Source organism: Dermacentor andersoni, chromosome 10 (genome assembly GCF_023375885.2).
Source record: "Dermacentor andersoni chromosome 10, qqDerAnde1_hic_scaffold, whole genome shotgun sequence".
Classification (NCBI taxonomy): Eukaryota; Metazoa; Arthropoda; class Arachnida; order Ixodida; family Ixodidae; genus Dermacentor; species Dermacentor andersoni.
Genome location: NC_092823.1, coordinates 13,582,784 through 13,602,244, shown reverse-complemented (window position 1 = coordinate 13,602,244; position 19,461 = coordinate 13,582,784). Strand labels below are relative to the sequence as shown.

The 19,461-nt window shown below is 50.7% G+C and overlaps 1 long non-coding RNA gene, 2 other non-coding genes and 1 pseudogene across 3 annotated transcripts in view; 3 read left to right on the top strand and 1 right to left on the bottom strand.

The window, feature by feature from the left end:
* The window catches only part of LOC140213587 (uncharacterized), a 179,480-nt gene extending 161,589 nt beyond the window's left edge, over window positions 1-17,891 (top strand). Inside the window, exon 2 of the long non-coding RNA XR_011890474.1 lies at window positions 17,604-17,891. This is a non-coding gene — a long non-coding RNA (uncharacterized lncRNA). The remainder of the gene's footprint in view (window positions 1-17,603) is intronic.
* Window positions 4,901-5,074, bottom strand: LOC126519392 (U2 spliceosomal RNA; annotated as a pseudogene).
* Window positions 11,900-13,714, top strand: LOC126519354 (small subunit ribosomal RNA). The gene has a single exon (XR_007596571.2). It is a non-coding gene; the product is annotated as a small subunit ribosomal RNA (ribosomal RNA).
* Window positions 15,287-15,439, top strand: LOC126519399 (5.8S ribosomal RNA). The gene has a single exon (XR_007596601.2). It is a non-coding gene; the product is annotated as a 5.8S ribosomal RNA (ribosomal RNA).
* Window positions 17,892-19,461: the final 1,570 nt, after the last annotated feature.

Sequence of the window (19,461 nt, the reverse complement as noted above, 5' to 3'; positions counted from 1 at the left end):
GAGAGGAGCCACTGGTGCTTTCGCATCCACTTGTGGCACGAACGTTGGAGGGCGTTGCCGATCTTGATTGTCGTGAAGCAGCCCGCGGGAAGCTGCGCTGCGTGCACTGTGTCGCGCGCATTTCTTCTGGCCAACAAAGTGCCTCGTCATCTTATTGGTGATGCGCATAAAAAGGCGGCTTTCGGCATCGACGAAAGCCGCACTCCCGACAGCTGAAATGGTGCGGTTGCGTCTCGAACGCGAACCGGCCGATTTTCGGGGCGATGTGTGTGTGTTGGCGCGACGCGCAATACACGAGGGCCTTGCCACCCGAGTGGCAAATGCACGCCATCTCCTGTTCCAGTCGTGTGGCGTGTGATTGAACGACAGACAGACTCCAGAGAGGACCTTGTGTTCCTCCTGGGGCTATAACAGCGAGGCCGGCATTGACTGCCGCCTCGCGCACACTGGTACAGGGGGGCTGCTTTTTTTTTTTTTTTTTCGCCGCCCCGGCTGACGTGGTTGCGGACTTTGCCGCGCGCAGACGCGCGACAGAGTTCTACCGGACTGCATACAATTTCAGCAACAATCCCGTGGCTTCAGTTTTAGTCCCCGCGTGGCTTAAGCACCGAGTATTCTTACTCGCTACTTGGCTTAAGCGCAGAGCATTTTTTCTCGCTACCTGGCTTAAGCGCCGAGCATTTTCAGGCTGAAGCGCGGGCGTTCGGCTCTCTCCGTGGCCGCCCCGGCTGACGTGGTTGCGGACTTTGCCGCGCGCCGGCGCCGACAGACTTCCACCGGAATGCATACAATTTCAGCAACAATCCCGTGGCTTCAGTTTTAGTCCCCGCGTGGCTTAAGCGCCGAGCATTTTTTCTCGCTACCTGGCGTAAGCGCCGAGCATTTTCAGGCTTAAGCGCGGGCGTTCGGCGCTCTCCGTGGCCGCCCCGGCTGACGTGGTTGCGGACTTTGCCGCGCGCAGCTTGAGCGGCGAGCATTTTCAGTCGCCATATGTGGGTTAAGCGCGGCCGGGGTGTGGCCGCCCCGGCTGACGTGGTAACGGACTTTGCGTAATGTTGCCCATTGTTTCACAGCAAATGGGCGCCGCGAATTTCATGCTTTTTTTCCAGCTTGGAACGTTTGGCTTTGTGTACGGGTGCTGCATTTAAGGAGCTGTCTATAACTTTATAGAGCGTCTCAAGAAAAACAATTTGTTTGAAGCTTCACACGTGAGAGGAGCGGCTAATGAGTACGAGGCGGTTTTCCTTTTTTTTTCTCCCGATAATTGTACTCATCTGCCACTTCTCTCACCACGATATGATATTTTTTTTTTTTTTGGGGGGGGGGGTGTTTCTCCCTTGATCCTCAAGTGAACGGACTGTCCAGTAATGATGCCATTTACAAAAATCCAAAACAACAGACGCCCGCACCTGCTCAATCAACGCCAACTCAATTTAAAGAAGGGCTGTTCAAAAGCTGATCGAAACCATCCAGTTTGGGAAAACCTATTTTATGCAGTAGTTTTTATTATTATTTTTTTATTGTGAGAGATTTGAAATCCACACCACGAAATGAACGTCCGTTTGTTACCCTTTTGTTACCGCGGCTTCGAAATCCTGCGTAATACCAATTTAATTGTGTCCTGGTTGGTCGTTTGTCAGCACTTTGTGTTCTTCAAAAAAATCAACTACAAGTTTACAAATTAGGTGCGCGAAATTTTCCTCCATGTGCACCAATACGCCACCACCAAAATACTTAAAGAAGAGAGAAAGCGTCCGGGGCCTTGAGATTTCGAAAATGCCGTGCTCTGAAATTTTCACATTCACCATTGGAAAGATAATTATTATCCGTCGTAAAAAAAAAAAGAAATCAGATTTGAAATTATCATTGAAAGTGGCCCCGTTTTTCGGGGCATGTCTTGATGAAATAATTTCAGTTCAGTTCATTGGTTCAATTGCATTTGTCGGCTTCTTGCAGCTTGTTTGGATTTCATCTTTTCCAGTACGAATTGCCGGCAGATTTTTTAGTTGTTTTGAGATATACATTCCTGAAGGATGTTTTTCTTTTCCTCAAAGCTAGCCATAGAACCAGCGCTTTCTATAAAATCATGACAATAAGAATCCAGCGTATCGGTTCATCTTCGGCGCGAATAAAGTTCGGGAACTGGCGATTCTTTAATGCCCTGATCATGAAGGTTAACACCAGATATACCAGGGGGGACGTAACGCAAGGCGTGATTTTTCAGCATACCAGTCACGATATCTAATCGAATCTAAGATAGAAATCGCGTTCTGAATTCTTTCGGTTCCAGATAGAACAAACAGAAACAAAAAAAAAAAAAGAAAGGATGTGATTGATTGCCGTTCAAATCTGAAGACCGCGTGGAGAAAGTGTTCCGGTTTACATTCGGCAAATCAAAATGAACAGCTAAAATTAATCTATCGTCTGGTTTCATGCGCGAGATCACGTAAAAGGCAGTCATTCTTCTTTACATGGTTTCTCTCTTTTGCTCTGTCATTCGCGCACGCAAATTTCTTCGTACGGGAATTTTATGAAGCGAAGGCGGCTGCAGACCGTTTTCTTTGTTTAGTTCATGTTCGTAGGCGCAAAGTACAAACCTAATACTCAGAGCAACATTTCCACTACTCTAGAGGGGCATGAACTGTAGACAGTGCACGCTTTCTCATTTCTCCAATCGCTCGCAAACACATTGCATTGCTAGTCTACAGTGGCAATACAAAGTGACGTTTCACCATGCACGTCGAAGTACATTACCAGTACCGCGCCAGCATCGACCGGCCAGCGAAGCGACGAGCTCAGCAGCGCATGCGCAAGGCCCGACACCACCCCAACCGAGCTTCTCTGCTTATCGGAGAGAGCAAGTGCGCGTGAACACGGGCGCGTCTGAGTATCTGGATTAAAAAAAAAAAGAAGGGTGTCCGAGATATTGACAAAGACAAGTGGTCGCGGTCGCTCTGAATCTTATCTTATTATAGAAAACGTGGGCTGGCGGCGCTTCCTCGAGGGTCAAAAAGTACAATCGTCGAACTAGCGCTCCCGGTGGCAAGTGGAGTACATCCTTCTTGGAACGGTTTGCAATTGACTGCTTGAATGTGCCGACCACGCGTCGCGGATCGCGTATAGAGCCAACCGTTGGCAAGCACGCGTCTAGCGTAGCAGCAGAACCGATCGCGGTTGCGATAACCCATTGTTGGCAGCGAAAAAGAAAAACACCCACACGCAGTTTGTAGCAATAACCGTACAAATCAATGTGATTTTAAATATAGCTTCACTGGTCACAGTGGAAGGGCACCGAAACTTTCTCATGACGCACACCGCTGTAGTCAACAAAGAACAAAGCGCACCAAACAGATATGATACAGCCGCACCGCATTATTTCGTGTTTTCACTATTCCATTACTTTCGTGTGCATGCGCGCTAGGGCCACGCAGGCCAGGAGTAAAAGGCAAGAAAAAAAAATATGATACGCAATCCTAAGCTTTGACTTTACTGATGTGGCACTCGCATTTATGTTCTTTACCTTAGGTGAACGCAACGCGTAAACTGAACTGGAATTTCCAATAATGGAAATTCCTATTTGGCGATTTGGTTGTATGTTCGGCTAATATTTGCGTTTTTCGCCCGATGAAGCGCTTCACTGCACGACTCTTTGCCCCTTCAACGCGGCTTCACTGCCCTGCAGGCGTGTTCTGCGCTAGGCCGAACCTGCAGGCAAAAAGCCTGGGCGCCGCCATCTTGTTGAGAGCGGCGCCGGGGACACAATCGCGCCTAGCTCATTGAGTTTTCCCCCAAAACTGAAAAAAATTTGCCTTGATTAAACGAGAAAGATGCCACGAGTGTTCCAACAAAAATCTTTAAGGATTACCGAAGGCTAACTGAGGGCGACGCAACGGGCTCTGGAAAGAAGGATGATGGGTGTAGCGTCACGGGGGGATTGGAATAGAGCAGATTGGGGGGTGTGAGAACAAACGCTAGTTAATGACACAAAAGTTTAAACCAAGAAAAGCAAATGGCCATGCGCAGGGCATGCAATGTGGGGGGAAGATAACCGATGGTCATTAAGGGTTACAGACTGAATTCCAAGAGGAGGGAAGCGTAGCAGGGGGTGGCAGAAAGTTAGGAGGGCAGATTAGATTAGGGACTACATGGCGCCAATCAGCACGTGACCGGGGTACTTGGACGATCGTGGGTGATGCCTTTGCCCTGCAGTGGGCGTAGCCAGGATGATGATGATGATGATGTTGATGATGAAAAAGTAGCAACAGGTCTTCGTAACATACATGTTAGAAAGATGAGGCACCTTTGAACCCTTGAATATATTTCGCCACACTTGGGCAACGACAAGCTTGTTTTCGAGGCGCTCGGTCCCACTGCTGCGAAAATGTGCACACAAAGGCTGCACAGTAGTTGCCAGAAATCGGGCACTCTATTTTTCTTTCATAGAGAATCTTTCTTCCACTTGGGCAGCGGATTTCGGCAGGGCGAGCTTGCGTGGGCGCAGTGGTTTACGGATCCAAGCGATAGTGAACTCCAAAATGCAGTGTTGGCTTTGAGTGGGATTCATATTGATCGCAAACCCCACGGCTAATCCTACCCCCATCCCCCGAAGTGGCTCTTCACAGGAGACAATCGTTCAGAGACATCGGACAAATAGGAATTCTGGTTCTTTCTTTTGCTTTCATTTATTGTTCTCGAAGCCCATAACTAGAAATTTGCTGGAGTGGCTGTCCCATTTGTGACGCAGCAAGTGCGACGCTACACACAGATGGAGTGACAGTTTAATTACTCTCGTGGTCCGCGAAACGGCATCGTTGCGTATAGTATAGGAATGGTGCGTGTCAAGTCAGTGCTCGCTTCGAGCTTGTGCTCTTCATTTTGATTGAATGAAGTGCCACCTAAGTGAGCGGGGACCGATCCCGGAGGTAGTGCAATACCGGGCCGCCCTGCGGCGGAGGTGAAGCAGGCTTCAAGCATTCCGCCAACTTCCAAAAATAGGTTTAATATCGTGGGTCCATATAGAACCCGTATCAGATATTAAGCTGATAAGAACAGATACTACACAAAGAGAAGTTTTATTTGCTTGTATACATTATCCATTTTGATGTCACAATACATGTATGGTTCAGTACAGATCAGATTGTTCTATACAAACAAGTATATATCCAGTAGCTACAATACAAGGATAATTCACAAAAAAGATGTCTAAATATACATATAAGGAGATTCCTATGAATACATGCAATGCAGTGGGTACAATGAGTACAATGTCAACGTGGACTATACAATGTATTACAAGCAAACTTGTCAAATCTTATGTAGTAGAATTATGCAATTGCTAGGTTTGAGCCATTGAGTTACTTGAGCCATTAAAGGCTCAAAGATCAGTAACCGACAATAGGAATTGTCACCTTGTCTTTCCTTACTAACCAGAATCTTGTGTGTCATTTTTTTAGAAATTCTTGCATGCCATTACTTTCAAGTTCGTGGTTTAAGAAATTGCACATTACAGTTCTTATTTTCTTCAATACAGGATATGCGGCTTTCTGTGGTTTTCGTGTTATTTCCGCTTTCCCCCGTCTTTTCCATAAACAAAACATAATTACTATTGTCAACAATTTTTCAAAGTTGTTTTTGTTCCTATATGGTTTACCTAATTTTGTTTTGAAATGGATAGAAGCCAATCTCCAGATTATTTTGGCAGGAGGGCAGCCCTTGAATACGTGTTGTTGAGTTTCCAGCGCAGAACAATTTGGACATCGGTCTGTCTGCGTGATTCCAAATTTGGCCAGGCGTGCTTTTGTAGGTAAGACACCCCATCTTCTTTTCCATTCGAAGTCATGCATATCATGTGGGAGATTGGTAGCATTCCAAAACTTCCATTTTTGGGTATTGGTTTTGTCTAGGTCTTCGGATTTCAGTTCACTAATGGCCATTGCAGTGCTTGCGTCTATGGGTTTCATTTCTTCAATGGCAGTCTCCGGAAAGATTTCTTCTATTGCTTTTTTTTGTAGTGATGACTGTTTTGTAGAATTTTACTGGTATTTCCGATTTTGGGCCGTACCATTTCTTGTCTGTAATATGATGGTCGAGCGTACTTGAATTGAATTGAAAGAATTGAAAGAACTGGAATTCGCCTGTACTGTGGGGCATTAGCCAATGTCACGACAGTTTTCGCAGCCAGAGTTTTCGCTATAAGAGCAACGTTGGGTATTCCCAAGCCTCCTCTTGATGCTGGCAATCTAATGATGTTCTGAGTGACTGGAGCTGGTTTGTCGCTCCACAGGTAACGTCCTATGAGTGTTGTTAGTTTGCTGGCTACCAGTCTAGGCATGGACGTCACTCTCGCCACATAAAATGCTGGGGCCCACAGTTTCGATTTGATTGCTGCTGCTTTTTCCCGCAGACTCGCCGGCCGGTTTAGTTCTTGTTCCAGGAAGTGTGCTGCTTTCCTTAGTGGTTCATCCCATGTTTTTACTGTGATATCCCCGGCTTCGAACCAAATGCCGAGAACTTTACCTACTTCCACAATGTGTACATCCTGTAGCGCAATATTTCCGGGTGGGCGAAAACAAAGTGCTTTGCTTTTTTTGTGATTTATTTTAGCCCCCGATGCAGTCGCGTACTCTTCAAAAGTCCGTAGAAAGGCATGATAGCTATCTTCGTTTTTCATGAATAATGAAATATCGTCTGCAAAGGCCGCTATTTTAATTTCTTGTTTTCCTGGTAGGGGAAACCCCTAATTATGTTATTGTGCTCAACGGCTCTTAACAAGGGGTCTAAGGACAGGACGAAGAGTCCTGGTGACAGGCTGCATCCTTGCCGAACCCCTCTAGTCACTGCGAATGTCTCTGTTACAAAATTATTAATTTGAATTTCACTTGTGATTCCATGGTATAATGTTTTAATTATGTCTACAAACGTTGCTGGGATTCCAAATTTTTCCATAGTATTGTATATGTAATGATGCTTCACTCGGTCGTATGCTTTTTCTTGGTCTAATGAAATGAAGATGCCTTTACATTCTTTTTGTTTTGCGTATGCAAAGGTGTCTCTGGTGGTTATTAGTGAGGCGTAAAGTGATCTCCCGGGAACTGCTGCAGCCTGAAAATCGGATATAACCTCGGGTAGTATACTGCTGAGTCTGTGCGCTAATAACGTTGTTCCCACTTTATAGTCAGTATTAAGCAGCGTTATCGGTCACCATCCATTAACATGTAATGGATCACTGTTAGGTTTGGATAACAGTATAATACGGCCCTTGGCGAACGACGGCGGTTTTTCCTTGTTTAGAATGAGGTTGTTTAGGGTTTGCACAAGTTTGGAACCAATCACATCAAAGAAGGTGAAGTAGAATCCGGTCAAAATTCCGTCAGGACCAGGTGCCGATTTATGTGTCATTTTCTTAATTATATTTAATACTTCTTGTTTTGTTGTTGGTGCGCATAGTTGCTCCTTGCTTTCTTCATTTATTTGGGGAAGATTTCCTAATAGGCCGGTGATGTTGTATTGCTGGTTTGGATGTTCTTCCTGCAAAATTTTCTTGAAATGCTCTAGAAATTCCTCAGTAATGAATTCTTGGTCTGTTGTGATAGTGCCGTTGTTTAATCTTATTTTATCTATCCTTGTTGGGATTCTATTACGGATTGGATACCGTGTTCTGTCTCCTAAATCAGTTGATTCAACGCTTTGATTGTCAACTTGCATACTCTCAATGGTTTTGGTTTTATTAAGCCGTTCTTTGTATTTGTGTCGTAGGCAATCCAGATATTCTTGCATACAGCATGTCAATTACCCTCCTCTCTCGATGATTCTTATCCTTCTTAGAATGTCATTAAGATCTTTGGTGTGTCTTTTTTTCCTATTTTGACCAGCTTCAATAAGTATTTGTTTCCATTCCTCTTTTAGGTCATCCCAATTTCCGTGGTTGTTCTTTTCCAAGCTTGTTTGCAGTCGCAGTCTTATCCATTCTATTTCTTCTTGGTCGTGTAGCAGAGCTGGGTCCATACGCTACAGTCCTGAGTTATAGGGTTGCCCTTCCATTCCACTGAGTTTGAATATGACCGGATTGTGGTCGCTAAAGGCTTTATGTCCAGTTGGTCCTGGTATCGTTTTAATCTCCATGAGGTCATTTAATAGATACGGTGATATATAGACCCTATCTAATCTGCTTTCTGTATGACCACAGGATCTTGTACTTGTAAACAAATCTCTGTGGGACCAAATCCATGCATCTGACATGTTATGGTGCTGAAGCAAATTTTTAAGCTCTTTTGCGTGATAGGTTGAACGCCCACGTCCAGGGCCTCGTATATCTCTGTTGCTATCGAGGACACAATTAAAATCACCGACTAATATACATTGCGAATGACTAGGCATGTAGTCCTACAGATTGAGGAAAAATTCATTGGTTAAGCTTCTTGTCACTGGCGCATATATGTTAATTATTCGAGTCTTCCTACTCCCGAAATATAGATCAACGTATACAATGCGCTCTTTTGTATCACATGTGCAAAATGCACGACTGCGGTATCTATTCGAAATGAAGATAATACCAGTACCGCAAGCTTTGCAGTTCGTGAGTAAGAAGAATCCATCTATGCCATGTAGTTCTTTGAATGCCTTTGCGTCCTGTGGGGTTCGGAAATTTGTTTCTTGAAGGAATAGGATGTCGATTTCCTGTTCCTGAGCGAATCTTAATAATTGTTTTTGTTTATCAATGTTTCGGATGCCTCTGACATTAAATGACATGCATTGAAGTGTAGCCATTTCTCTGTTTTATTTTTGGTAATGATTCAGCCAATTTGCAAGGAGGAAGGGAAGGGACATAGGTTGCTATAGCATTGAGTTATGCCATAGTCAACCGTGCGGTTATTCCCTCATGTCATCATCGCTTGAGGAGGACCCTTCATCCTGTTTGGGCGAAAGCGTCCTAGCTTTTTTGGATTGTAATCTGTGGACTGCGTCGCTATCGCTACTCGTGTCTGCCTTGATGCGACGAGATGTATTGGGATGGTGAGAATGCGCATCGCTTGGTTTTCCTTTATCCAGGCTGTGTTTTCCGTCTTTTGTTCTTCTGTTCGATCTCGAGCGTCGTCGTTCTTTCTTTTGTTTTTGTCGGTCATCATGCACTCCGCTAGGGTCTGGTGTGGTATTTACAGTCGGTTTAGCTGTTTTTTCCTTAGTTGGAGTCATTTCAGGAATCGCATAAGTGCCGCTGGCCGTTATTGGCCGGTCATTTTCTGCTGTGGTATTCAACGTAGGTTGTTCACTTTTGGCTGATTTCCCATTGGCTGAAGACATCTCGGGGATTGCATGTGAACCACTTGCCGTTATGGGCTGGTCATCACTGCTTTCAGAACAGTACGCTTTCTTGCATTGTAGTAGTTCTTTTGCTTCCCCTTTGTGGTCAACAGACTGTGGGGACAGAGACTGCGATGGTGATGTTGAGACTTCGGATGTGATTCCATCCGTTTGGGTGGTTGGAGTCACCTCAGTGTCTGTTGAAGTCGTGTTACCAAGCTCTTCGACGTCAACGCTTCCAGATAAGCCACTACTAGATTGGTGGTTTGTTCTGTCGTTGTCGCTTGCATCACGCTCATCCCAGTAATTGGGTGAAGCTGCAGACGTTTGCGTGGTGCGTGATTTTAGTACCTCTAGAGTAGACTTGACAGGCTCCAGTTTGTGCAGGGTGGGGGATCGTATGGGTTCTTGAAAGGAACTCATGACATTAGTGGATGGAGATCCACGGGCCGCTGCAACGTAGGATTTTTTCCGGAAGCAGGATTTAGTGGCATGTTGTCCGCCACACCGCTTACATTCTTCTGCACATCTTTCCGTTTCATGGCCGAATGTGCCGCAACGCTTGCAATAAGGTGATGTGCAAGCAGTTGCCATATGCCCATCGCTTCCACACCTCGCACAAACTATATATATATATATATATATATATATATATATATATATATATATATACGCACACATGCTAGCATAGCTTAAACGCAGCTGGAAAGCTCAGCCTTGCACAAGAACCACACCCTGTCGCAAACCACTTTGAAACATTCAAATGAGAAACACGAGTACAGCGAGGTCGTTCGAAACTGGCGCGAAAACACATTGGCGCCATCTGTGTACGGGACTAGGAAAACCTGCGGACTTTGCCATACAGAAAGAAAGGTAGATGGCGCGAGCTAACGCTCCATTGCATACTAAGAACGAGAGCGAGTGAATAATGGCAGAAACGTCTAGGGAAGAGAAAAAAAAGGTTGTTGGCTTGTGCAAGCACTCTATGTTACAGCGAGTAAAGAGCATAGCATCTTCTACAAGAGCAGCTACAAAAAGAAGAACGTGAGAGAGGGAGAGATACAGGCGTGTTTCTTTGGAATGCAGAGCATGCAGCACGCACTATAAAGTGCCAAAGAGACGGGGAAACCAGATGGCGCGAAGGTGTAAGTCCTCAAAGCTTGAAAGCAATTTCTAAATTACATGTACCGAAGTCCACCTACTCTCATCAAGTTGCTCCCGCCTCCAGTCGCCTTTAATGTAAAATTGCAGTCGCCTCAATGGCAGAGAGAGAGAGAAAATAAGTACACTTGCTTCGCGCAGCTGCAGCCGTTCAAATTTTACAGCAAGAGCACTCCCGAAAGCACGAAGTCCGCTGCCGCCTGGGCGCAATGCGCTCGCTTCAGTAAATTGCCGTGCTGGCCTCGACAACCAAGAGGTGTCGTGCGGCAGACTGCTGCATTGTAGCACACAGGAAACCGTGCAGACGTAAGCGATCGCCTCGACACCGCTGCGAGCGCTCGAAGAGACAAAGTCCCAAACCATGTGTGCCGGGGCGGAGCGAGCGCGACGCCTTTGACGCAACTTTTGCGTACAAGCCGCCGCACGGCCACGACGGAGCCGGTGTCACCCTGCAGAGGGCTGCACTATAGCACGCCGGGAACCGGCAAAGAACCGCGCAGACGTCGTCGTTGGCCGCGGCGTTGCCACGAGCCCGCGAAGAGACAAAGTCCGAAGCGACGTCAGCCGGTGCGTCGAGCACGCCGCCCGCACTGTTCGCACTCGTGCTCGGAAATGGCGAAGGGGCCGTGCTAGCGTGCCTCGAATCGATCGGCCGGGGGCCCCGTAGGGCGACAGAAAGGCGATTGTTCAGGAAACCGTACTGGCCATTGGCGAGAAATTGCCGTTCGCGCATTCGGTGGACGCGCTGCGCTTTCACGACTTCGGCATTGTGCTGCCGACGTAAGCTTTCAATCTTGCTCGCGGCGTTACGAGGCGGCACGATTTTCGCCAAACGCTCGTCGAAACTGGCACGAGTACGGCCCCATGGAGGTCTGGGTACTTATCGCTGCTATTATATGGGGGTCCCAGAGAGCAGTCGCCCCCAAAGCGACCTGAGTGTTTGATATGCGGCGGGTTTCGTGCCCGTCAAGCGTGTCCCCGGTATCGCTCCCGTGGAGCCTCATCCGCTTGATGCGTTAGGGGCTGGTTGTCGGACGACGCTTTTTCCACGATATCGAAGTGTGTTCCGCATCGTCCTCGGACGAGTCAAATACGAAAGCGCCGAAGGCGCGGGCGTGACCCGTCGCCTAGCGGCTTTGCCGTCTCGGCTACGTTGCAAGTGTCGGTCGGTCCACCAGTGCTGCGGGCTCGAGAGAAACCGCAAGCCGCGATCGAGTCGACACAACCGGTCTATCGAGAATGTTGCGTGCTTCTTGCCGCGTGGCGATACCCGGCCCTGCGGGGAGGGCGCCGTAGCGAGCTCGAACGCCGTCGTCTCGGACTATGCAAAGTGCTACCCTTTGCGAGAACGAAGCGTGCTGGGGCGCCTGAAGGTGGCCTCGGCATCGCAAAAACGGCGTCCGGCCTGCTTGAAAGGCTGGACGCGCAGTTGAACGATTACCTGGTTGATCCTGCCAGTAATCATATGCTTGTCTCAAAGATTAAGCCATGCATGTCTAAGTACATGCCGAAATAAGGCGAAACCGCGAATGGCTCATTAAATCAGTTATGGTTCCTTAGATCGTTTCTTCCTACTTGGATAACTGTGGCAATTCTAGAGCTAATACATGCAGTGAGCCTGAAGCCCTTTGGGCGACGGGTGCATTTATTAGACCAAGATCGATCGGGTTTCGGCCCGTATTGTGTGGTGACTCTGGATAACTTTGTGCTGATCGCATGGCCACGAGCCGGCGACGTTTCTTTCAAGTGTCTGCCTTATCAACTTTCGATGGTAGGTTACTTGCTTACCATGGTTGTTACGGGTAACGGAGAATCAGGGTTCGATTCCGGAGAGGGAGCCTGAGAAACGGCTACCACATCCAAGGAAGGCAGCAGGCGCGCAAATTACCCACTCCCGGCACGGGGAGGTAGTGACGAAAAATAACAATACGGGACTCTTTTGAGGCCCCGTAATTGAAATGAGTACACTCTAAATCCTTTAACGAGGATCAATTGGAGGGCAAGTCTGGTGCCAGCAGCCGCGGTAATTCCAGCTCCAATAGCGTATACTAAAGCTGCTGCGGTTAAAAAGCTCGTAGTTGGATCTCAGTTCCAGACGAGTAGTGCATCTACCCGATGCGACGGCTCGGACTGAACATCATGCCGGTCCTTTCTTGGTGCACTTCATTGTGTGCCTCGAGAAGGCCGGTGCTTTTACTTTGAAAAAATTAGAGTGCTCAACGCAGGCGAGTCGCCTGAATAAACTTGCATGGAATAATAGAACAAGACCTCGTTTCTATTCTGTTGGTTTTTGGAATACGAGGTAATGATTAAGAGGGACAGACGGGGGCATTCGTATTGCGGCGCTAGAGGTGAAATTCTTGGACCGTCGCAAGACGAACTACTGCGAAAGCATTTGCCAAGAATGTTTTCTTTGATCAAGAACGAAAGTCAGAGGTTCGAAGGCGATCAGATACCGCCCTAGTTCTGACCATAAACGATGCCAACCAGCGATCCGCCTGAGTTACTCAAATGACTCGGCGGGCAGCTTCCGGGAAACCAAAGTGTTTGTGTTCCGGGGGAAGTATGGTTGCAAAGCTGAAATTTAAAGGAATTGACGGAAGGGCACCACCAGGAGTGGAGCCTGCGGCTTAATTTGACTCAACACGGGAAAACTTACCCGGCCCGGACACTGGGAGGATTGACAGATTGAGAGCTCTTTCTTGATTCGGTGGATGGTGGTGCATGGCCGTTCTTAGTTGGTGGAGCGATTTGTCTGGTTAATTCCGATAACGAACGAGACTCTAGCCTATTAAATAGGTGCGGGGTTCCCAGCACCTTACAACCTTCTTAGAGGGACAAGCGGCTCCTAGCCGCACGAAACAGAGCAATAACAGGTCTGTGATGCCCTTAGATGTCCGGGGCCGCACGCGCGCTACACTGAAGGAAGCAGCGTGTCTTTATCCCTGTCTGAAAAGACTGGGTAACCCGTGGAACTTCTTTCGTGATTGGCATAGGGGCTTGCAATTGTTCCCCTTGAACGAGGAATTCCCAGTAAGCGCGAGTCATAAGCTCGCGTTGATTACGTCCCTGCCCTTTGTACACACCGCCCGTCGCTACTACCGATTGAATGATTTAGTGAGGTCTTCGGACCGATGTCCGGCGCGGCCTTTCGGTTGCGCCGGTCTGTTGGAAAGATGACCAAACTTGATCATTTAGAGGAAGTAAAAGTCGTAACAAGGTTTCCGTAGGTGAACCTGCGGAAGGATCATTACCGGATTGTGAAGGGTGGCGAGCGCCATTGTTTCTGCCCCGTGTGGGTGAAGCAGCTCGCTGTGCCCGACGCTTTCCGCCGCTGGCCCCGCCTGGACGCGGGGACGGCTATACCCGAACATGCCGGGGACTGCCTGAATTTTGAGGGGCGCCCCGTGCCAAATTTGTTGCGCCCAGTGGACGCCGGCTGCAACCTTGGACGGTTGGTTTGGCCGCGCCCGCGGGTAGAAACGGCGTGACGCACACTGGGTGGGAATTCTGTCCGCTTTGGCGCTCTTGCGCGGAATGGGAGTAAGACGACCCGACCTGCTGCTTTGCCCAGTACGAGGGGAACGGCGAAGCGTGCGGTCGGTCAAGGAACTGACGGTCGAGAGCTAATGCCGCTGCCGCTTAGTACACACGGAATCGTGGTGCGAGCGCTCTCCCGTCCTCCGCGGCAAACGCTGCCGAGTCTGAAAAGGCTGGCGGCTGCCGGTCGCTTCCTGCGGCGAGTATGGAGTAACGACCCGACTTTGTTGCCGCCCAAATACTAAAGGAACGGTGTGGCGCTCGGTCGGTCACGGAACTGTCGGTATGAGGGTGCGGCTGCCAAGTACGGAAGGAACCGTGGCCTAAAGTGGTCTCCCGTCCTCCGCGGCAAATGCCACCGAGTCCGAAAGGGCCGGAGGCTGCCGGTCGGCTCCTGCTCGTGACGCGCGAGGTGTCGAGATCGCGGTTTAATGCGACGACGTCTGCAGGCTATTCGCCCGCCGCCGAGGGAAAGGCGGCGTTGCTGCGAAGTACCGAAGGAAACGCGGCTTTGCTACGTCGGAAGCGTTCTGCGGTTAGCGGACTTGTGCGCTTTGGGAAGGCGCCGCACGTCGAAAGAGGAAGTACGGACAGACGAGGGACTGTAGTCCCGGATTCGAACGCACTTGCGGCCAGGCCCTTGCTGGCTTCGTCTTCCGCCTCAAGTAGACTTGTTGTGGCTCCGGCGCAGGGAGCCGTCCCTGGCACTGTCCGAGTGGTTTTGGAGAGCTGCGCGAGTACGCGCGCCGGGCTCTTGTCTTTCGTCTCAAGTAGGCTGTTGGATCAACAGCGAATATGCTGCGGCGATCTGCCGATGCGAAAGTGTGTGTGTGTTTGAGGCCCTTCAATAAACCTACTGCTGACTGAAGCAAAGCACGTCGATGGGGGTGAAACCCTGCCCGTGGCCGTGTAGCCGTTAAAGACTCCACAGCAGCTTAGCCCTACTCATGGCTCTGTCGCTTTTTGGAATTTTTCGTGGAGCGATGTGAACGTGCACACGAGACACACGGGTCCGGTGGTTGGTTGGCAGGTAAAACCGGCTTCGAGTGCGCGCAAACGGCAAAAGGTACCTCGAGGGCAAGCGAGGAAGGCGTGGGCGCAAAACACACGCCCGAGTAGCAGGAGTGGAGTGCCATTAGGCTTTCAGCTGCTGAGACGCGGCCGCCGAAAGAGCGAGACTGGAGGAGCGCACGCCGAAAGGCGCTCTTCGAAACCACACACAGGGAGACGCCACGTGCCTAAAACCCTGGTTGTACTGTACTGAATTGAACAAACTATTTTTCACGACTCTAAGCGGCGGATCACTCGGTTCTCGGGTCGATGAAGAACGCAGCCAGCTGCGAGACTTGGTGTGAATTGCAGGACACACTGAGCACTGATTCTTTGAACGCACATTGCGGCCTTGGGTCTTCCCTTGGCTTCGTCTGTCTGAGGGTCGGATCACATATCAAGAGAGACTTCGGCGCACAGGGAACGTGCGTCCGTCGACTCGTTTTGACCGCGTCGGCATCATGTACAGTACGTTGAGCGCTAAAGCCACGCGCCAGCGGCCTCACAAGAGGGAGACGGTGGCAAACCGTTGTGCCAATTCTTCGAAAAGACGGAAACGAGGCATTACTACGGCAGCGTGACGAGTGCGCGCCTCTAGCAAGACCGCCGCAGGATGGAGTCGGATACCTGCAGGGAAAGAGCGGTCCAAGCACGAGGCGCGAACGTCTGTTGCCATGTAGCGCGCACGTTTGCGAGAGAGTCGGAAGCGCACGCTTGCGTGCACGGAAAACGTGGGAATGAAACGCCGGCCGATTCCCGCGCCGTGCGCAAAGCCAGCGCGATCGCAATTTGCGTTGTTTGCCTTCGAAGTACGTCGAGCTCCAGAGCTGGTCGCTCGTTCACGTCACCGCAGCTGTGTGGGCGCCCTTCCGGGCTTCGTCGCAGGAATGGGAATCGGCAGATTCTTGCGAGAAGCGGGGAGGAGAAGGGTGGCCCCCGAAAGCGGTTCGACCCGACAGCGCCGTCTGCGAGCGAGAAGAGTCACGGCACGGCGGAGAATTGCCGCGAAACGGAAAATGTCTCCTTCGAGAGCGTGGGTGCCCCGTTGGCGGAGCTGAAGCGTTCCGTGGTAGTCCGCCGTCGGTCCAAGTGCTTCGCAGTCTCTGTCCCCTAAAGACTGGGCCACTCCAGTTGGGGCAGGGGCGACGCTGCACGAGACGATGCCTCCCGCCAGGTTTTAGTTGCCCCTGCGGTGACCGCTGAAGCGGCGCGCTGCTAAGGCGATCTTTGCCTCGGTGGTGTTTGGGCTTCAGACACGGTCGCTTACCACGCAACTGCTCGTGCGCCGCACGCGCGCAGGCGGTTCACCGCCTGCCAGCCTCGTCTATAAGTAGCTCCGTGTTGGGCGAAGGACGTGGTAGGGCGTCGTACTCGGTTGGCGCTGGGTTTTCGAACGTGTCGAGTCCTTTTCGGCATACGGCTCGTATGACGCACGCGCGCAGGCGTTGTGCCGCCTGCCAGCCTCGTCCGTAAGGACGTGGCAGGGCGTCGTACTCGGTCGTGCTGGAATGGGCGAAAGCGATGTATCCGTTGTAGACCGCAGATCAGGCGAGACAACCCGCTGAATTTAAGCATATCACTAAGCGGAGGAAAAGAAACCAACAGGGATTCCCCGAGTAGCTGCGAGCGAAACGGGACCGAGCCCAGCACCGAATCCCCCGTCCTTGCAGGCGGTCGGGAAATGTGGTGTATGGGAGGCGACGTTCTCGGGTGTTTGCGACGGTGCAAGTCCCCCTGACAGGGGCTTGTCCCAGAGTGGGTGCCAGGCCCGTCTCTGCCGTTGCGCGCCCGGGATGAAGCCTCCCGTGAGTCGGGTTGCTTGAGAGTGCAGCCCTAAGTGGGTGGTAAACTCCATCTAAGGCTAAATACGACCGAGAGACCGATAGTTCACAAGTACCGTGAGGGAAAGTTGAAAAGAACTTTGAAGAGAGAGTTCAAGAGTACGTGAAACCGCTTAGAGTAAAACGGGTGGGCCCTCGAAGCTCGAAAGCGGTGGGATTCAGACTCCGGAAGACCGCGGAGCCGGCGGCGTCGGGTAAACGGCCCCCTTCGGGGGGCTGTTCCGGCTACTGGCACGCAGACGCGGTCTCCAGGGTGCGCACTTCCCACCGCCGGTAGAACGCCGCGACGGACGCGGGTCAATGGGAAAAGTACTACTTTGAGTCCGGCTATGGAGGTGACCCGCCCGTCCCTTCGGGGACGGCACGCGGGAGTTATACCTCGCCGTGCACGAGAAGTTCGTCACCCCGTCCAGGCCCCATGGGCTTCTCCCGGCTGTCGGGAGGCCCGAACGATGACGCCCTCCGGAAACGGAGCGGAGAACCCGCTGGGCAAGCTTGTCGTCTCCTGTCGTCCGGGTTGGTCCCGTGGCGGCGGGTTGGCCGGCGAGAAGCCGCTGCGAGCGGGGCAATTCTCCCGCGGAGGCGCTATCGTGGTTTGCGGCGAGTAGGTCGGTAACCCACCCGACCCGTCTTGAAACACGGACCAAGGAGTCTAACATGTGCGCGAGTCAATGGGTCTCTCGAATCCCTATGGCGCAATGAAACGTGAAGGCCCCTTGCGGGCTGCGTTGCGATCCCGGACCGCACAGGGGTCCGAAAAAGGGAGCAGCAACGGCCCGTCCCAGGCGCTCACTTGTCGCCGGGGCGGAGCGAGAGCGCACACGTTGGCACCCGAAAGATGGTGAACTATGCCCGGGCAGGACGAGGCCAGAGGAAACTCTGGTGGAGGTCCGAAGCGATTCTGACGTGCAAATCGATCGTCCGACCTGGGTATAGGGGCGAAAGACCAATCGAACCATCTAGTAGCTGGTTCCCTCCGAAGTTTCCCTCAGGATAGCTGGCGCTCGATGGGAGAGCAGTCACACCTGGCAAAGCGAATGATTAGAAGCATTGGGGTCGAAACGTCCTCAACAGGGCTTTTGGGTTGAGGCCTCCCGCTGCGATGAGAGTGCCAAGTGGGCCACTTTTGGTAAGCAGAACTGGCGCTGTGGGATGAACCAAACGCTGGGGTAAGGCGCCCGAGTCGGGACGCTCATGAGAACCCATGAAGGGTGTTAGTTGCTTAAAGGGACACTAAAGGTTATTATTAAGTCAACGTGGACTGTTGAAATACCATCACAGAAACCTCGAAACGCTTGTTTCGTGCCAAGGAGAGACTTATTTTAAGAGAAAATGCGTTCTGAAGCGTCCGCGTACCTCTAGCGCAGTTCAAATCGCCCGCCCTCCGATTGAGGAGTACTGACATCATGGTCTCATAGTGACGTTGCGCCATCGGTGAGTAGAACGGCGTCCGCAGACGGCGCTACGGCTTTTCTGCGCAAAACGCAATCGCGCGGCCAGTAACAGAGCCAAGACAGAGCCGACAGCAGAGCGAAAGCGGGAGTATGGTGGCTAGCGGAAGGAGAAACGAATTACGTCCCACATTAGATCCCACGGCACCCGGAGAGTCCGTTTTCGTTAAACTATAGGCTGCGGCGAGCTCGCAGCGTGGTCGGCGTGGTCTGTGAGAAGTGACGAGCCTTTTCGCACTCGCAACAGGGAATAAAAAAGTGCGAATCGACGCAAAACTCGGCCTAGAAACGTGCTTCGCCACAGCCAGGGCTCAAAACAACCCAAGCTGGCACGACCCAGATGTCGTTTCCCGCACCGCCACCAGGTGCCGCTACTATACCTCAAACTCCAGCGCAAGACGCCCATAAGCTGGTACTTCATTCTATGACGCAAACTTCGACGCTCGTCGCAATGGACCCTGACACCGACAGATTGGCTCGCGATGGTGGGCTCAACTTCAGGGATTTGAGCACCGAGGAGCGCGACCTGCTGCTGAGGGCTCGCACTGCCGGCGTGGTTGCGTACTACGACGGCGGCCTCGACACCGGCTCTCCGGAGCGGGAAAGCAATGAGGGCTTCCCACGACATCACATGGACGTGGCATTCTCGCTGCTTGTTCCAAATGAAAGTTTCGCGAGCCAGCAGAACCCTCACAGCACGACGCGATAACGAAAGTACTGAAACTCCAAAGCGTGCGCGGCGCAGAGTCGAGCGCCCAGAGTCGAGCGAAAACGAAACCTTTCGAACACCCATATTACTGAAGGGTAACGTCAAAATGTTATTTTTTCTTAGAGTCGAATAGACGTAGACAAGTAGCATTTTTTTCCGTCTTATAATCGAATGAAATGATATTTTTAATACGAGTAGTTGAGTATTAGTAACACAAATTATGAAGAGTCCTTTCGTCATCGGGCTAGTACCGGAATGTCGCTGGGGGGTCTCAAATCGTGTAATGCATTTACCTCAATTTCTCGGTTACTAAAGCTCTGTCCGCGTTTAAATTGACGCCTTAGACGTTCTAGAACATTGCTCTACCACTTTAGCTTGAGTTTCTGGTAACCTTTAGTGTCCCTTTAAG